Raw genomic sequence first — 17,041 nt, 5'->3', positions numbered from 1 at the left:
TGATCCTGCGGCTGAATGGGGTGACATCTATCTCCACTGATATTCTTAGGTGCACTATCTCCTAAGCCCACTCCTCAGCTGCTGCTCCAAAGCTCCGGACCTGTCTCCCAGAGCTCACTTTCAGCTAGTGGGGTACTGGATGTTTTCACTGGCCCAGCTGCTGAGTCCCTACCTCTGGAGTGTCTCCCCTTTCCCCAGGCTCTATACCCCTACCCAGCTTTTGAGCCAGTTTCTCCAGGCTTGTTTGGTGGTTGGGACTGATGGAGGTGACTGCATGAAGAGGTCCTGTAAGACAGTGCTTATCCCAGACGAAGGAACTGCTAGAAAGGGGTTGTCTGACCTCATGGAGGGATGCGTTGCATGGAGCCTGCCCCGACATTATCAAAACATCAGGGAGATGTGCTGTCCTGGGCTCAAGGCTTCAGGATCTCAAGAGGCCAGTTCAGAGGTTCTTGGAGCCCTAGATTTCTAGGACTGATTGGTACTGACAAGGGCCACCTCTGTGCCTTGGCCTTGAGGTTTGGGGTGGGAGGGGGACACAGAGCTGTGGTCAGAGTTCAGAGGGGTGTGACAGGCACATATCTTCTCCACTTACCATGCTGCTGGGTATCCCCACCGCCAATGTCCCCCTTCTAAACTCCCTTCTAACCAGCACTGACCCCTTGTCTGGATGCTGCCTCTCCTCAGATCCTGTGTCTGAGAGCCGCTGCAGAGAACCAAGGGATTGACACATGCAGAAGGCCCGGTGGAGGCCAGAGACAGAGCCCTAGACGGGGGCAGGGCAGGCGCACAGACAGCCTCTGTTGGCCTGGGAGGCAGGGAACAGTGGCAACTCAAATACTGTTGTTTGCAAATGAACAACCTCAAGCCTAGAAGACAGCTCATCTTTGTTTGCCCTGGTTGGTGCTGATGTGGCTTCTGCCCCGCCCCCCATCTGGGGTTCTTTTTTTCTTGCTCACTGCAGCCATGGACCCAGGGAAGCAGGGACAGGGGTGAGTTGAAGCCCAGGCCTGAGGCACCTGATCTCAAGGATTGGGTTCTGGCCCCATGGCCTCTGAGGTGTGACCCCTCTCACCTAGCGCTCGTGAGAAGCGGTGCTTAGGATCACAGGCCCCAGACCCCTCCCTGCCGGCCTGGACCTCTGCCTCAAGCTCAGCACGTTCTCAAAGCCTTGTAGCAACGAGACTGCAGCTCTGTGCCATGCCCCATCTGAATCCTAGAATACCAGGGAAACTTGGTGTGTGGATAAAGAACCTAACTCCTGAGACGTTAGGTAATTTGCCCAAAGTCACACAGCTGGTGAGTAGCTGAGCTGGCTCTCCATGCTCTTGGAAGCATTCTCTTCCCATTTTTCCTGTGGGTTCCTCCCAGACCCCAGCCCACCCAGGAGAGCCCAAGCTAGGCTGGGATGAGCTCTCTCTCCACACATGTGGTGCTTATCAAGCAAACGTGGCCTCAACGGGTTTCGCAATGAGCCTTGTATTCTGGTCCCTGCAGTGGGCTGGGAGCTCCAGGAGAGTGGAGGCCCTCCTTTGCTGTTCTCTAACTGCTGCCCAGGTTGCTGTCCCGTGCACATCAAGGGGCAGGGCCCAGCAAATCCTTACTCAACGAGAGAAGAGACTAGCAAAACCTGGAGAGGAAATGGGCTCAGGACGGTTCAGACTGTTTTCTCTCTGAGGGAACAGAGCCACGCGTTGTGCAGGAAGGCAGGGAGATATTTGTAGGCTCCAGTTTAGGAACGGGACTTGTAAAACAGGGAGGTGGCCAAATTCATTCAGATTGGCCTTGGAGCAGGCCCTACGCATGGAGCCAACTGAAATATTCAGAACTGCAGGCCAGCAACCTGTCCCCAGAGGCTGAAGGAGGAAGGCCCAGTCTAGAGCCCACAATGGCAGGATCAGGCTCAGGAAGACCTGGGCTGGCAGAGGGTACCTAGGGGAGGTTCATGGTCCTCAGGGAGCAGTCAGGGGGTACTTCTCTGGGAGGCCTTCTTTCTAGGATTAATTAACCCTTCCTCCTCCGCATTCAGCCAGTTAATCAATCGGCTTTCCCCTGAGCCCAGTGTGGTCCTAGAGTGCTAGAGGCCTAGAATGGGGTGGGGGAGGCAGACACCAGAAATATGAGCCAGTGTCTGCCTTCAAGGGGTCTGTAAAATAGTTGGAGAAAATAAGCAAGCACGTGCAAACCAGACCATGGTTAAGACAGGTTAAATAGCAGACCATAGGGGACCAAATGCAGTGGGGTAGGGAATGTCCTATCCACTGTGTCTCAACACTGGCTTCTGGTCTTTTATTTTTGTCTTTCCTTCCACCATCCCCCCAGCCCACACAGAGTCCCCTGCATAACAGAGCCAGCAGTCGAGGCTAGGGAACAATTTCTTAGTAAATCAGGGACTCTATGAAGCCTTGGCAACATCTCAATTCTCATCTTGAATTTATAGCTCTCAGGGCTCTCGCTGCTGGCCACCAATCCCAGCGCACTACCAACATCTTCAGTTTATTGACTGACATGCCGATGATCGCTGTGCAAGGCGGCCAGTGCTGGTGGTTTGCAGAAAGATGGCACACAGGCAGGAAAAAGCTGAGAGCAACTTGGCGAAATGCAACAAGCATTCTTCCTGTAGGAAGAAGGGAAAGCGTTAGAACAGCTCTCTAATGACTTTCCCAGAGCAGATTCTTTGGTTTCCACTTCTGAGCCTTCACACTTTCCCCACAGCTGGAACTTCCCCACCTCCTCTCATCCAAAAGCTCCTCCCCAATTTTGAAACCAACTTCTAGGGAAACCGGCTCTAGGTCTCATGCCTGACTAAGCCCATTGGACCTTCCCTGCTCTGTCGATTGAACTCAGGTGGCCCAACTGTCAGTCTCCAGGCGTCAGGATCGGACTCTGGGGTCCTTCTTGTGCATACACAAGTTTTCTACTCAGTGAACCCTTCTGAGTGCCTGCTCCGTGCCTAGCTCCAGGCTACATCAGTGGGAGACAGTGGGGCAAGCCAGGCCTAGATGCCTACAAGTTCACGGTCTTGTTAGGGAGGGAACACAGACACTCACCAGAACAAGCTTAATCCCACCAGGCGGCCTGGGGTCAAAGTCCAGAGAGCAGAAGCATCATGGCCTTCTTTGTTTTGCTTTGTTTATTATTTTATTTGTTTATAGCGGCTCTATTCACAATCTTTAAAAACTATAAACAAACGATGTGTCTCTCAAAAGTCACTACCTTTACAAAGTTCAGGGGAGAAAGATGCTTCTGAGTGCTGGGAGATAGCCCAGCTTCTTGAAGAATCTGAACTGTGAAATAATGTGGACAGGTGGAGAAGAAGAGAGAGCATTCCAGGAGAGGGAAATCGCCTGAGTCCAAGGGTGGAGGGCTGCAAGACGTGGGCAAATATATGGCACACGTGCCAGCCCTCTTCTATCTCCTCTCCGTGGCAGACATTGTTGATGTACTGTTTCCTCTGACTCACTGCAGCCATCGCCAATCAATCAAAACTGACGAGTGAGAATCAGCCTATCTGTCCTGGTGGTCTAGAGTGTGTAGAAGGCATAGGAAAATGGGTCAGGCTGGAGCAGAACATTTGTGCCATGGAGGAAAGGAGAAAGGCAAACTCATCGAGTTGTAGGATGACAGAGTGGGAATGGGCCACGTAATCTAGCTCCCTAGTCTAACGCTAGAGAAAAAAGAACTTGCCCGAGGTACATGGAAGTTATTGGCAGGAGTGTTGGAACTCAAGCCTCCTAAACCCTGGGCAATGGATTGGGGCCAGACATTCAGAAGGGCCTTGAGCACTCAGCTGCTGAACTGATACCTAATCTTGTGCAATCTGGAGTTGGCCACACAGGAACCAAGGCAGGACAGAAAGATCTTCTAAGCTCATTCTTTACTTCCTGACACCGTCTCCTCGCTGTCCAAACTCTCATTCCTCCTGTGCTGGGAGTCCAGGAGGGTGTCCTGGGAGCACTGAGGCAGAGAAACAGGTGGACTCTCCTCCCGAAGGACCAAAGGAAAGCACTTTCTCCTCCCGAGCCTGAGGCACCCTGAGGGACTGAAGCACCAGTGAAGAAGCCCCCCGCCACCTCCCCCAGCTTCCAGGCCACAGGCTTGGAGCATGACAATGTTATGATAAAGTGATATTTACAAAATATTATCATAAGAGATTAATCTGTCCTGCATCCTTTTAGGAGAAAATACCTCCTGTGGGACATTCCTGGATGACTCTGAAGCTCTGAGGAATGGGGTTCCCCCTGCATGAGGGCTCCAAGGAATAGGGTACCCGCTGGAGGTGAGGGGGCCACTGGAGGAGTTGAGTTATGGTGGAGAAAAGAAGGGGACCTTACCCTCAGGAACAAATCCATGGATCAGAATCCACTGAGGCCCCCCAGGGGGTCAGAATCAAAGCCAGGAGCCATATCTAGCTGCAGGAGCTTTGGATGGGTGTCAGGCTTCATAACTCCCCATCTGGGGTGGGCATGTTCTGCTTGTTTTGCTGTTTGTTTCCCTGAAGGAGATGTGAGTAAAGGATGTTGTAGGCTTGTCCTGGGAGGTAGAACGAATTGGAGACTGGGAACCGTCTCTGCAGGCAGGATGTGGGGATCAGAGCAGGAAGAGTGGGAAGCAAACTCCAGGCAGAAGAGTGGGTGATGGCAAGAGAGGGCAAAGAGAAGGATGCAGCCTGCAGGAGCCCTCTCAGGACCCAGGGGGTCAGTCAGGAAGAACCCTGGTCTAAGAAGGACAGGACTGAGCAGCAGCAGTGCCTAGAGATCCCATTAGCCTGTAAGCCTCCAAAGGTTGGGGACCAGACCCCTGCCTTCCTCGTCACAGTCCCAGGTTCTGGAAACTGGACATCTAAGCCGTGCCCTTGCTTGAATGGAGTTGACTTTATCTGTCTTTCTGACTATTCCCCAAATCAGAAACAGTTCTTCCACTTGTAGAAATGGGCAGGTAGGGGCAGCGTTGCCCCTGCCCACAGAGGTGCTATCAGAGGGAAGGTAGAAGGCACTGGGACCGGAGAGATGAGCTAATTTTTCTCTTCAAAGGTCATGTCTGACGTCCTTTTTTCCAACCCTGGGAGCCACTTCTCAGCGTTCACCCTTTGTCAGGCAGCTGACCATGTTGCTCAAGCTTCACTTCTTTAAAAGTTACCCCCTTGGCTTCCGGCCTTTGCACCTTCATGGTTCTCCCTTGAGGGCTCTAGTTCCTCTTTCCCCATTTCTGGTTTAGTTTACTCTTCTTCCTAAGCCCCTTAAATCAGGTGTCCCCAAAGTTTTATCAATAGTACCTTCTGCTTGGACATCCCCATGATCTCCCTAGGGATGCTCACTACTCACACAGCCCTGATGGTCACTTGCTTATCGGTGAATCCTAAATCTATACCTTCAGCCTGATCGTCCTTCAATTCTAGGCCCTCATTTGTAACAGCCTGCTGAATAGGTACAACGGGACGCCCTCCACAATCCCCAAGCTCAACACACCCATTGTTCTGGAGTCTTCCATGGGACTTGGGAGAGCCTTGCTGGAGGCCGCACTTCAGTAGCCAGGCCTGGAGATGAAGCTGCCTGGGTTGCTGTACCTTCGCTTCCGCTCACCAGCATCTGCCCCGCCATCTCCCCGCAGGAGGCTGCCAGCCCTCCCTCTTGTCTCTGGTCACTCTGCCTTCTGATCATTCCTGTTGACATTCAGGATTGAGATAAACCTGGCTGAGTGATTGGTGTTGGGACTGGAGGATTGACACCCCCGCTTAGGCACATCATGATGTGTAAATTCTATGTCTATTTGAAAACATTCAGTTTTGACAAATGCTCTGCACTGAGAGCTCACAGGAAGATCAGAGGAGACCTCCAAGGCTGAATGGGGAGAAAAGCTACTCCCTTATTTATCCTTGAAGCATTAATTGAGCTCCTTGTCTGTGCCAAGGACTATGCCAGGGGCTCAGAATCCAATAGAGAAGACAAAGTCCTACTCTTGTGGCACTCACAGTCTAACAGAGAACCAAGCATTGGCCAGGCCATTAGAGGGTGACAAGTGATCCACAAGGGAAAAATAAGATTGAGGGAGAGCAAAGGATAGAGCCTGAGACCTAAGGGATTATCATTAACTAAGAGGAAAAGAGGGAGAGGAGGAGAGGATTGTTCCAGGCAGAAGGACCAGCATGAGGGAAGACCCAAGGCCAGAGCAGCACTTTCGAGGAACTGAAAGAAGCTCAGTGTGGCTGTGGAGCATTGAGAAAGGGGAAGAATGGCCCAGAAACAGGAGGGAGAGGTGAGCAAGGGCCATGTTAGGCAGGGTGTCAGGACCCTGGTAAGGCAGGGCATTAGGACCCTGGTAAGGGTTTTGGATTTCAGAATTTAAACCAGTGACAGCCATGATAAAATATGAATTTAAATAAGACCATTGGGCTGTTTGTGGCAATCACGTACTAGAGACCAGCTAGGATGGTGTAGCAGGTAAAAGATGGGGTGGCCTTGACTAGGATGATGACTGTTGCTGGAGAGAAGAGGTCAGATTTTAGGGATATTTTAGAGGAGTTGGGAGCTAAAGAAGAACAGAGGAGCTCATTCCTGTTGACATTGAGGATTCAGATAAGCCTGGCTGAGTGATTGGTGTTGGGACTGGAGGACTGACGTAGCATTTTTCGTTTGTAAATGAAGTGGATGGTTGAGTTTGTTTCACGGGAAGTCAGCTGTGGAGATACTGAGTGGAGCTGCTGCGGGGGGTCTCAAATAAAGGTGTCAAGTCATGCAGCATTGCCAGATCAAATATGGATGCCCAGTTACCTCTGAATTTTAGATAAACAACAAATAATGTTTTAGTACAAATCTGTCCTATTACATTGGGCATTGTCATACTAGAAAAGCATCCACTGTTTATCTGAAATTAAATTGAACTAGGCATCCTGTGTTTTTATTCGCTCAATCTGACAACCCTACAGGCAATTAAACCTGTGGATCTGAAGCTCTGGAGGGGTTTAGAAGAGAAGTGTGCTTCGTAGCTGCCAGCCTAGAGCAGCACTTGAAGCATTAGGAGTGCAAGGGGTGGCTTAGGGGCAATAAGCAGAGGAGACAGGTGTAGGGTGGTCTCAGTAAGTCCAATGTTTAGGGTTTGGGTAGAGGAGGACAAACAGGAAAGTGTAACGGAAGCCCAGGGTAGGAGAAAGAAGAAGTGACCCTCAGTGGAAAAATCAAACACGCGAGGGCTAAAACTGTTCGCTGAATGTATGGGGAAGGTCATTAGTAGTTTGGATGCAGTTTATTTCTATTTTGTGAGGGAGGAAAAATCTATCACAGCGAGTTGAGGCGTAAATGGAAAGTGTTTGAGATGTTTTCCTAGGAAGGAGAGGGTAATCATTGGAGGAAGAGATAGAATCAAGGGACGGCCTGATTTCACATTAGAGACTTGAATGTGTTTAAATGATGGGGAGCTGAGAGTAAAGAGGGAGAAATTGAAGATAAAGGGAAAGAGGGGACAGGCCAGGTCCCTGAGATGGCAGCAAGGGTTGGGATCCAAAAGCTAAGTGGGCAAATTAGATAGAAGAGTGTGTGCCTTCCATTAAACCAGGAGGCAAAGTGGAGAGGACCTGTGCAGCCGGTAGATAGGAGAAGCTGCAGGATGGCCCAAGATTCACTGCCTCAAGGCTTCTGTCTTATTGTTATTATTATTTTTTAAGATGGAGTCTTCCTTTGTCACTCAGGCTGGAGTGCAGTGGCACAATCTTGGTTCACTCCACCTCCTGGGTTCAAGCGATTCTCCTGCCTCAGCCTCCCCAAGTAGCTGGGACTATGGGTGCAACCACCATGCCAAGATAATTTTTTTTTTTTTTTTGTATTTTTAGTAGAGACAAGATTTCACCATGTTGGTCAGGATGGTCTTGAACTCTTGACCTCAGGTGATCCGCCCGCCTCGGCCTCCCGAAGTGCTGGGATTACAGGCGTGAGCCACCGCGCCTGGCTGGCTTCTGTCTTATCTTTGAAAGGAGTAAGAGATAACATCGGCTGAGAATTCAGATGGAAGTAAATATGTGGAAAGTTTGAGGACAGGGATACGGTCTACCAGGGTGGTTTTTCCAGGACTAGAAAATGCATGGCAGGCAGCACTGAGGACCCAGCTGAGCTTGGTGGTCACAGTGCTGGAGCACCTGGCCAGCTTGCTGCTGCGGTCTTCTCCTGCAGAATCACCTGTCACGCCCGTGCAGTTCAGAGGAAAAGGACAGCTGCTTCATCCACCAGTGGAATTTTGGCAGGTGGTGCAACAAGGTGGAATTTATGTTATAGGAGACAATGAATAAAATTCTGAGCTGTGCATCTCAGGTATGAGAAAAGAGAGTGCAGGAAGAAGCAGGCTGCTGAATGGAAAGAAAACAGAGGGGTACATGGATGGGGCACCTGATGGGGTTAGAGGTCAGGAGTAGACAAAGTGATTTAGTAGAGAAGCTGAGAGGATAGAGAAGACCGTCAGGATTAGTGATTTCAGAGGTGAGGGAGTTCTGGGTGATGACTAAGTCTCGGGAGTGGTGATGGGAGTGGGTGGCCAAGTCACAGTGGGACAGAAGGTTGTCAGAGATGGGGAAAGCCAGCAGCTGAGAGGCTAGGGTGTGGGCTGCCACTCTCACGGACATAAAGTCATCCCGATGATGGCAGGGGCTCCCTGTACACACCACATCTTACCTCTCTTGGCAACACCCCACTGTGTCTCAACCATGTGGGTTGCTGTGGTGGTGGGTGTATGTGGCGTAGTGATAGTTAAAACTGGGAGGGCTCTGTGAGATGTTTCCATAATAGGAAGAGATTTTGTCACTTGTGTAAGCTTTGTGCAAAAGGGTTCCTCAGAGCCCTCACATAGCTTGTTATCAAGATGAATCAGGATTGAGAAAATCTAAGATTCTTCCTCTACTCCCATGCTGATGGCAGCCCAGAATGGAATGCCTCCTCCCCTTCCCCCACTCCCGGAGCCTGCTCCTCTCTCATGTCCTCTCAGCCACTCTGTGTAGATAATTCAGTCTCACTCCCATGTCACCAACTCTGCCTCTTTCTATTTATTCCCACTGTGCCTGTTCTGATTCATGTTATTGCCATCAGTCTCCTAACATTACATTGCTTCTTAACTGATTTATCTGCTCCACCCTTTCCCCCCAACTTTCCCCAGCTCCCTCTTCCAGGAGAGAGAGGCCAAAGAGAGGACACTCCTAGAAATGCACTCTCCAAAATACACCCTCCCCACAGCCATCAGCACAGCCTCTGCAAAATGCGGGTTAGTTTAGATGACTCTTGTCATGGAACCTTCTCAGAGGGTCTCTGTGTCTACAGAACAAAGACGACACTCCTTGCTTAGCATGGTACCAAGACTCCTCCTCGCCTGACCACCTACATCTCCTCCTTCCATGTCCTATGCGCCAGTTCCTGTGGGCTTTTGTATGTTAGCTGTAAGAAGCCATGTACTTTCCTGACTCATGCTCTCCTCCTGTTTCTCTGGCTGGCAAGAGCCTGTGCATCCCGTAGGGCTTAGCCGCAGTCACACCTTCTCTTTGGTGCCTTTTTTATCCTCATCATTCAGAATTAATCAGCCCTTTCTCTACAACAAAGCCAGCATGTCAAATCTCTGTTTAGCATACATTGTCAGCCTTGTATTGCAGTCAACTGTTTAGAAGTGGTTCAGGTAACACTTATCTATAAATATGTTTAGTTGTGTGAGGACACAAAGACAGAAGGCCAATTCCTGCCTTCAGAGTGCTCATGTTCTGGTGGCAGGGGGATGGGGGTTGCTGCTAGGCTGCTAGGCAATGACACAGCTTAGTGGTGGATGCTGTGATGCTTGAAGGACGAGGGTCAGGGAAGACTTCCTAGGGAAAGATAACATCTCAGGCTGGAGGGAGGAGCTGCCTGGCTTTTCAGGTAATTCCACCATGTAGTAGAATTACCAGTTTATACGTCTCTCTCCCCAGCTGCAATCTAAATTTCTGAAATTCAGAGAAATGTTGTACTTATCACTGAGTCCCCACACCTCATCCCCAGAGCCTGGCACATCTTAAAGCACAGTGATGACTGTTAGGATGGGCCTCTAGACTCCTGGAAGGCAGGAGCTCTGTCTTCTCCATTCTTTTATTCTTCTCCCTTCCAGCGCCTTGTCGTGAAGCCTTGGCAGATTGGGAGTTTGCTGAAATGAGTTATGAGAGAGCTTCCCGGAAGTAGCAGGTGCTCTGGGGACCCACGAGCAAACAGTTGGCCTGGGATGTGTCTCAGACTAGACAAGTGCGCACGACTCATGTGACTGCCGTCTAGACCCCAGATGCCAGCAAGTTGATGCTCATCCCGGCTGGGCTCCCTGAGGGTTCTGACCGAACAAGACCTCCCAGCCTTGGCCTGTTGTCCATCATTCTTTCCTACACACTGCCAGGAAAGGGACAGGGAAGAGACACTTCCAGCAAGCAGAGACAGGGCCAAGAACTCCAGGGACCAGGCTGGAGTGACTCACTGGGACAGCGTGGGGGCACGCTGAGATGCACCAGCAGAATGCCTCCTGCTCTGGCTGGAGACTGGACCCCAGCATGATTTTGGAGGCTGTAGATTCAGCAGTTGTGGTGTCAGCCATTGAGTCACTCATCTCAAATAAAGGACGGGGGGGACTATTCCCTCAGTGTGAGCCCCAAACAAGAAGCTGACAGGCAGCTTCTGATTTCTCCTGGGGAGAAATTATTGGCTCCTGGGCTGGGTAGTAAAGGAGGGTCCTACAGTGGAACCTCCTTCCTCCACCTACCCGCCCTCCACCAATTTGTATTGGGGAGGGGTAGGTATGCAGAGGGTGAAGACATTATTATGAAAACAGGAAAGTGTCCTGAACTCCAGGGCTGAGGAAACTCTCCCCAGGGCTCTCCAGTTCCTACCAGGAAGTGGGGAATTCCCAGCAGCTTGCAGTGGGTGGTGGGGAGGTGGAAAGGGAGAAGTTTCCAGAGGGTCGGGGCTTCCTTAGGGAGGGCCCTCCCATCCTGAGGCAAATCCCTGCTCATCCCTTGAAGTGGAATTAGGCTTTGGGATCCAAGGTGCCCTTTAGCTTGGGATGTAGGGCACAGAATTCTTACTCACAGGACAGCCTCTCTCTTCATGCCTTGGCAAGGAGCCAAGACAGACACCCTCTCCTCCAGCAGCTGGCTCCTTCGGGTTCCTCCTCCCCCTCTCCTCCGAGCGCTCCCCCCCGGACTTCTTTATTCCCCTCATTGTCTTCTCATCTCCCCACTGAAACTAGGAGAAGGTGGAGAGTGGGCCTAGACTGTTCCTCTCTGAAAGGGTCCCCGAGTTGGGTAAGAAGAGCTGGTTTGTGGTCACAGCCTGCAATCCAGTAAGCTCGGGCTCTGCCTGTGGCCAAGTTGCTCAGCTACTCCAAGTCCAGGCTTGCTCCTCTGTAAAATGGGGATGCCCCTTTGTAAAATTGTTGTGCTGAGCCATTGCATGTTAGACTCTTTGCAAATTTGCTTTACAGACTGTTGTTCATTAGTCGAACATCCATTCGGCACATTTATTGTGTGCTCAGTATGTGCTATGTGCTGTTCTGTGGGCTAAGAATGTAGAGTGAACAAAGCAGACAAAACCCCTGCCCTCCTGGAGCTCACACTTTAGTGAGGAAGATGAACAGGAAGGAAGCCAGCAAATACACAAACATGTAATACATAATAAATACAATTGCCTGCCATGCAAAAAATAAGGAAAGTTGACAAAGGGTGGAGAGTTCTATCTTAGGATGCTCAGCAAGAGCCTCTCTGAGGAGGTGACATTTGAACAGAGGCCTGGATGTGGTGAAGGGGATGGCCAGGTGACAATGTCTAGGAGGGCCTTCCAGGCAGAGGGAGCAGTGCCAGCCAGTGCTCTGAGACAGGGAGCAGCTTGCTCAGGGACCAGCAAGGAGTCTGAGGGTCAGGAGTGGAGTGAGCAGGACACAGTTCCAGGGAAATTAGGTCAGAGGACAAGGTAAGGCCAGGTCCCCTAGGGCCTTGCTTGTCACTTTAGGGAGCTTGCATTTTATTCTAAGTAATGGTTTTGAGCAAGGGAGTGACATGATCTGATTTATGTTTTTAGAAGGTTCCTCTGCGTGGAGAATTTGCTGGCAAAGCGGGGCCAGGAGAGCAGTCAAGAGGCTGTGGTCATTATTCACCACAGTGCTCCCCTTCTTCCATCTCTCCTCAGCCAAACTCCTGGTTTCCTCCCTACTGCGCCTGGTGTCTGTCTGCACACTCTGGAAGCTGCAGTGGGCTTCCCCCAGGGGCTTTGGCAGCTTCCAGCTCTCTGAGGCTTGCGATGCTCTTGGTCCGCTCCTCCTGTTGGGAATCTCCACTCCCTGGCACCTTGGTGCTGCACCACACAACCTAAAGCGCCCATCCGGGACACAAAGCACAGCACCTGTATAAAGTCCACTCTCTGACCATCCCTTCTTTCCTCCTCTACCGGCTCCTGTCCTCTCCCTGAGGCAGAGGTGACCCTCAGGTTCTGTTCCAGGCCCCTTCTCTTCCCACTCTGACTGCGGTTCTGCTGTCACCCCCACCGTCCCATTCCCTGCTGCAGGTGCAGCTATGGTGCTTCCTGGTGAGTCAGATGCTCCCAATTGCATCCCGTCACCAGTGTGTACTAGGTGTCCACTCTGGGCATGCCTCAGGCACCTCCAAACTGAAGGCGAAGAAGGCAGATTAAACCCCTCCCCTGAGGGAGGTCTCATTCTAGTGACGGAGATAGAAAAACACATGCGCAACCTATGATCTATCAGTCGGGGAATGATAAATGCCAAGATTAAAATTAAAGCAAGGGAAGCACATTGAGAATGATGGGGGTCAGGGTCTACTCTAGACAGAAACCTGGATTATTTGGATGCAGAAGTCATGTGAGTGTCAAGGGCAAGAGTGTTTCAGGCAGAGGAAAGAGCAAGTGCATGGCCCCAGTTGGAAAATGAGCTCGCAAAGAAGGCGAATGTGGCTGGAGGGTGAAGGGGAACACGACTCACACCCCCATGACCTTGGCCCAGACCATGTAAACTCTTCCCATGTAAAGTCTCTCCACCTGCAGCTCACCCTCCTCCAATCTGTGGTCCCCACTCCAGTCACGCTGGACTTTCCAAGATGAAGTTTTGCACACTGGGAACCTCTGCTATAAACCATCCACTGGCTTCTCATGGCTCTTAGGATAAAGACCAAACTGTGAGGGACCACTGGGCCACTCCCCGCCTCTTCTCACCACCCACCTCACACCCTCTACTCCAAATTTTATGACCAACTTTCAGTTCCTAGAATGCACTGACTCTTGACTGAGGTCTTCCTACTTTCTGGTTTCTCTGGTCCACACATTTTTGCTGCCAGCCTCCAGCCCTTGTTCCCTTACCCACCTACCTCCTACTCACTCGCCAGGAAATCAGCAGGGGTGTGACCTCCTCCAGCCACCTTCCGTGATCTCAAGGTGGGTGAGGTGTCCCTCCCAGGTGCTATATTGCAAGTGCCTGAGTATGTCTCTGTACCTCTGCAAGCCTGACAGGCCCATGAGTGCTTGTCTAGCTCATCGGAGGTGGAAACTTCAGCTCACAGCACTGGACTTGGCACACAGAAGGTGCTCATTAAATATTTTTTGAATAGATGGAAGGGTAATGTAGGAATGGAAATGGGAATGGTGCATCTGGAAAGGAAAAGGCATTCCAAGGAAGGGGACGATGAAGGGCATGGCGAAGGCAGAAGTGTGGAGACGGCCGTGTGTGCTATGTCACATGCAGCAGCCAAGGAGGCCAGCCTGATGGAGCAGAAGGCATGAAGGAGCAGAGGGTGAGGAGGTCGAAGAGGAGGTTGGGGCCAAGCGAGGGCATTTGGACTTTACTCTGGAGGTAACAAGGAGCCTCTGAAGATTATAATCAAGATGTGACATGGTCACAGCTGTGTTTAAGAACATCAATCTGGTGTGACCTGCAGGTGAAACTGCAGGGCAGGGAGGAGAGAGAGGAGGCATTTGGAGACTACCCCCACTTTTGGGGGTCAGCAGGCAGACTATTTTAAACCCCTTCTTCAGCAGTAAGACCCTGGTCTAGCCACAAGCCTCAGTGACCCTGGACAGTGAGCCTCCCCTCCCGGGGTTCCTCCTCCCCTCGGCAGAGGCGGATTGCCCTTCCTGGTGACTCACCCCAGAGGGGTCAGCTCCAAGCAGAAAGTCATTGTTGACAGGAAGAGGGGTCAGACTTTCCCTTCTCCGGCCAGCTTCCTGGGTACCAAAATAGCAACGCAGCACAGCAAAGAGCTGGGGTGGTGGAGGCCTCCCAAATGGGTTGGAGGACACATTGGCCCCACCCCATGCTGCCCACCCGCCCATGGGACCCACCATGCCACATGACAGCCAGCCTGACAGCACCATTCGCTGGTGAGTCAGGCAGCCCTAGAAACCCTCTCACAGCCAGCCAAGGAGATGGGAGGGACACAGAGAGAGGAGGTGCCATTTCAGCCCCCCGTGCCAGGCAGGTCGGGGTGAGAAGGGCACACCAATTAGGTCTAGTTCTGAGGCTCGCATCCGGAGGGAGATGCTGGAACCAGGGCTGAGGCTCGCATCCGGAGGGAGATGCTGGAACCAGGGCTGAGGCTCGCATCCGGAGGGAGATGCTGGAACCAGGGGGCATCTGAGTTGGGGACACAGTCTGGGAAGGTGTCTAAAGGAAGTGAGAATTGAAGGAGGGACAGAGTGCTACCCAGAAGGGCATAAGTAGAGGCTGGGACCAGGTCAGGAAACGTGTCCCTCTGGTGTAGAAGCTGCAAGTGAGAAACCACTGTGGTAGGAACCTCAGCAGGCTGCCTCCAGCTCCAGAAGCTGTTGGAGTTGAGGATTTGTTCTCTGTAGAAGAGCAACATCACCTGTGTGGTCTGGTTCCTAGGCTAGACCATCCTCTAGAATTCTGTGTGCGCCAGAATGTTCAACGAATAAGAGAGAGCTGCACACGGGGGGTAAAGGGCAGGAAAGAAGGGGGGCTTGCAGCATCTGCAGGGGCCAGAAACCACATACACAGAGGTGCTTTTTCAGTCAGAAAAGAGCTTAGGAAACATTGAACCAGAGAACAATGCAAGCAAACCTGTGTCCGGGAGTGGCTCCAGTGAAACCCACCTCATTCTCTGTGTATGGAATTCCGAACACCCCTTGTACAGGAGGAAGCAGCTACAGACTGCCCTAGTCACCAGCTGGGTGGCACCTCCGGTTTTAAGTAATGGGTAAACTGGCTCAAGCAAGCCTGGAACTCAGAGACAGATGTGCGAAGCAGAGATGTTGCCATGCCTAGACTGAGGGCCTTCAGCCAATTGGTGAGGGGAATGGAGGAGAAAGGAGAGAGGGGTGTTGGGCTGAGGGCCAGGATATTAAGAAAAGGGGTGTATCCTGAGAGATGGGCTAAGGACCTGGAGGGTGAAGAGAAACACCCCCTTCCACAGCCTCTGCAGCACCCAGAGTTGCAAGATCCGAGATGTTCCTTTCTGTCCTCTCTTTGCTGTCCCCCTCTCCTCCTGGCCCTTGCAGCATTGCAGACCCTGCCTCTGGTTCGCAGCTGGGCTAAAAGCAGAAGCAGGAGCCTGAGCTGCTTTGTCCTGCCTGGATTTCTGTTCTTGCAGTTGCCACAGAGCTGGCTCCTTTCCATCAGGCTGGCCTTGGCTTGAATGTGACATCCTCCAAGAAGCTTTTGCTAGCCACCACAGTGATGTAGTCCACCCTGACATCACTATCACAGTCCCTGCTTTAGTTTTAAGATAGCACTTACCACGAACTGGTGTTTTCTCTCGTTTCCTTGTTTATTTTTGTCTCCCCCAACTAGAATGGAAGCTCCCCGAGAGCAGGAACCCTGTCAGTGTTGTTCATGGCTATATCCCCAGCACTCAGAACAAGGCCTGGCACAGAGTAGGTGCTCAAATATTTAGCTGATTCATGATTGAATAATAATTGCTAACATTGGTTCAGTGTTACTACATGATAAGTACTTAGTTATTAACTCATGGACGAGCGAGCTATAGGCATCAGGGCAAATCCAGCTCCCTGCCTGTTTTTATAAATACATTTTATTGGAACACATGCCCATCGTGTATATATTGTCCATGACCACTTTCATGATACAATGGCAGCATGGAGTAGTTGTGACAGAGCCTGAGGCCTCCTAGAAGTGCTAGAAGCTTTTCCTTACCCCTCCAACCCTCTACCACTCACATTCACCACACCGAGCCAGTCTCCCCTCTCCCCTTTGTTTTTGCTGCTCCCTCTGCCTGAGACCCCCTTCCCTGCCCGGTCCTTCTCTCTTTTCCTTGGCTCACTTGTCATTGGCCCTGAAAATTGCACCTGATCCTGGACCTTCTCCTGGAGGCTCCCAGAGCAACCTGGGCTTCCTCCCCCATAGCACTAACTATGGGATGCTGTCACTGGCTGCTTACGAGGCTCACCCCTTCCAACTCTGCTGGACTGTGAGCTCATTGACAGTAGACTATCTTCTACTTTGGAAATCCCAGCACTTAATCTTGAGCCAGGCACATAGTAAACATTAAGTAAAGATTTATCAGCCGGGCACAGTGGCTCACACTTGTAATTCCAACACTTTGGGAGGTCAAGTTGGGTGGGCCACTTGAGGTCAGGAGTTCGAGACCAGCCTGGCCAACATGGTGAAATCCCATCTCTACTAAAAACACAAAAATTAGCCAGGCATGATGGCGGGCCCCTGTAGCCCCAGCTACCTGGGAGGCTGAGGTGGGAGAATCGCTTGAACCTGGGAGGCGGAGGTTGCAGTGAGCCGAGATCGTGCCACTGCACTCCAGCCTGGGTGAGAGAGCAAGAGATCAACACTCTGTCTGAAAAAAAAAAAAAAAGATTTATCCAGTGGACGGCTACCGATTTTTGTCAGGCATAGGGGTGAATAACTGTGCACACTAAAAATATTTACTATCTGGCCCTTTACAGAAAAGATCTGTAGACCCCTGTAGTAACTCAGTTAATCCTCACCAGTACCATTAAGGTCAGTGCTGTTATTATCTCCATTTTATAGATAAGGCAACTGAAGCATGGAGGCACAGAGGGATTGT

General features: G+C 51.3%; 1 long non-coding RNA gene across 2 annotated transcripts; it reads right to left on the bottom strand.

The window, feature by feature from the left end:
• Window positions 1-2,208: 2,208 nt before the first annotated feature.
• On the bottom strand, window positions 2,209-15,886 carry LOC117075243. Of its 2 annotated transcripts, XR_004433890.1 has the most exons (4): window positions 15,739-15,886; window positions 5,469-5,662; window positions 4,335-4,495; window positions 2,209-2,617 (listed from the first exon to the last, which is right to left on the bottom strand). It is a non-coding gene; the product is annotated as an uncharacterized LOC117075243 (long non-coding RNA). The 2 variants fall into 2 exon arrangements; XR_004433889.1 differs by lacking the exon at window positions 4,335-4,495 and having other exon boundaries at window positions 2,251-2,617.
• Between the last annotated feature and the right edge of the window lie 1,155 nt (window positions 15,887-17,041).

The sequence above is a fragment of the Trachypithecus francoisi genome, unplaced genomic scaffold (assembly GCF_009764315.1).
Source record: "Trachypithecus francoisi isolate TF-2019V2 unplaced genomic scaffold, Tfra_2.0 Lachesis_group5, whole genome shotgun sequence".
Classification (NCBI taxonomy): Eukaryota; Metazoa; Chordata; class Mammalia; order Primates; family Cercopithecidae; genus Trachypithecus; species Trachypithecus francoisi.
This window is presented reverse-complemented; position numbering and strand designations above follow the sequence as displayed.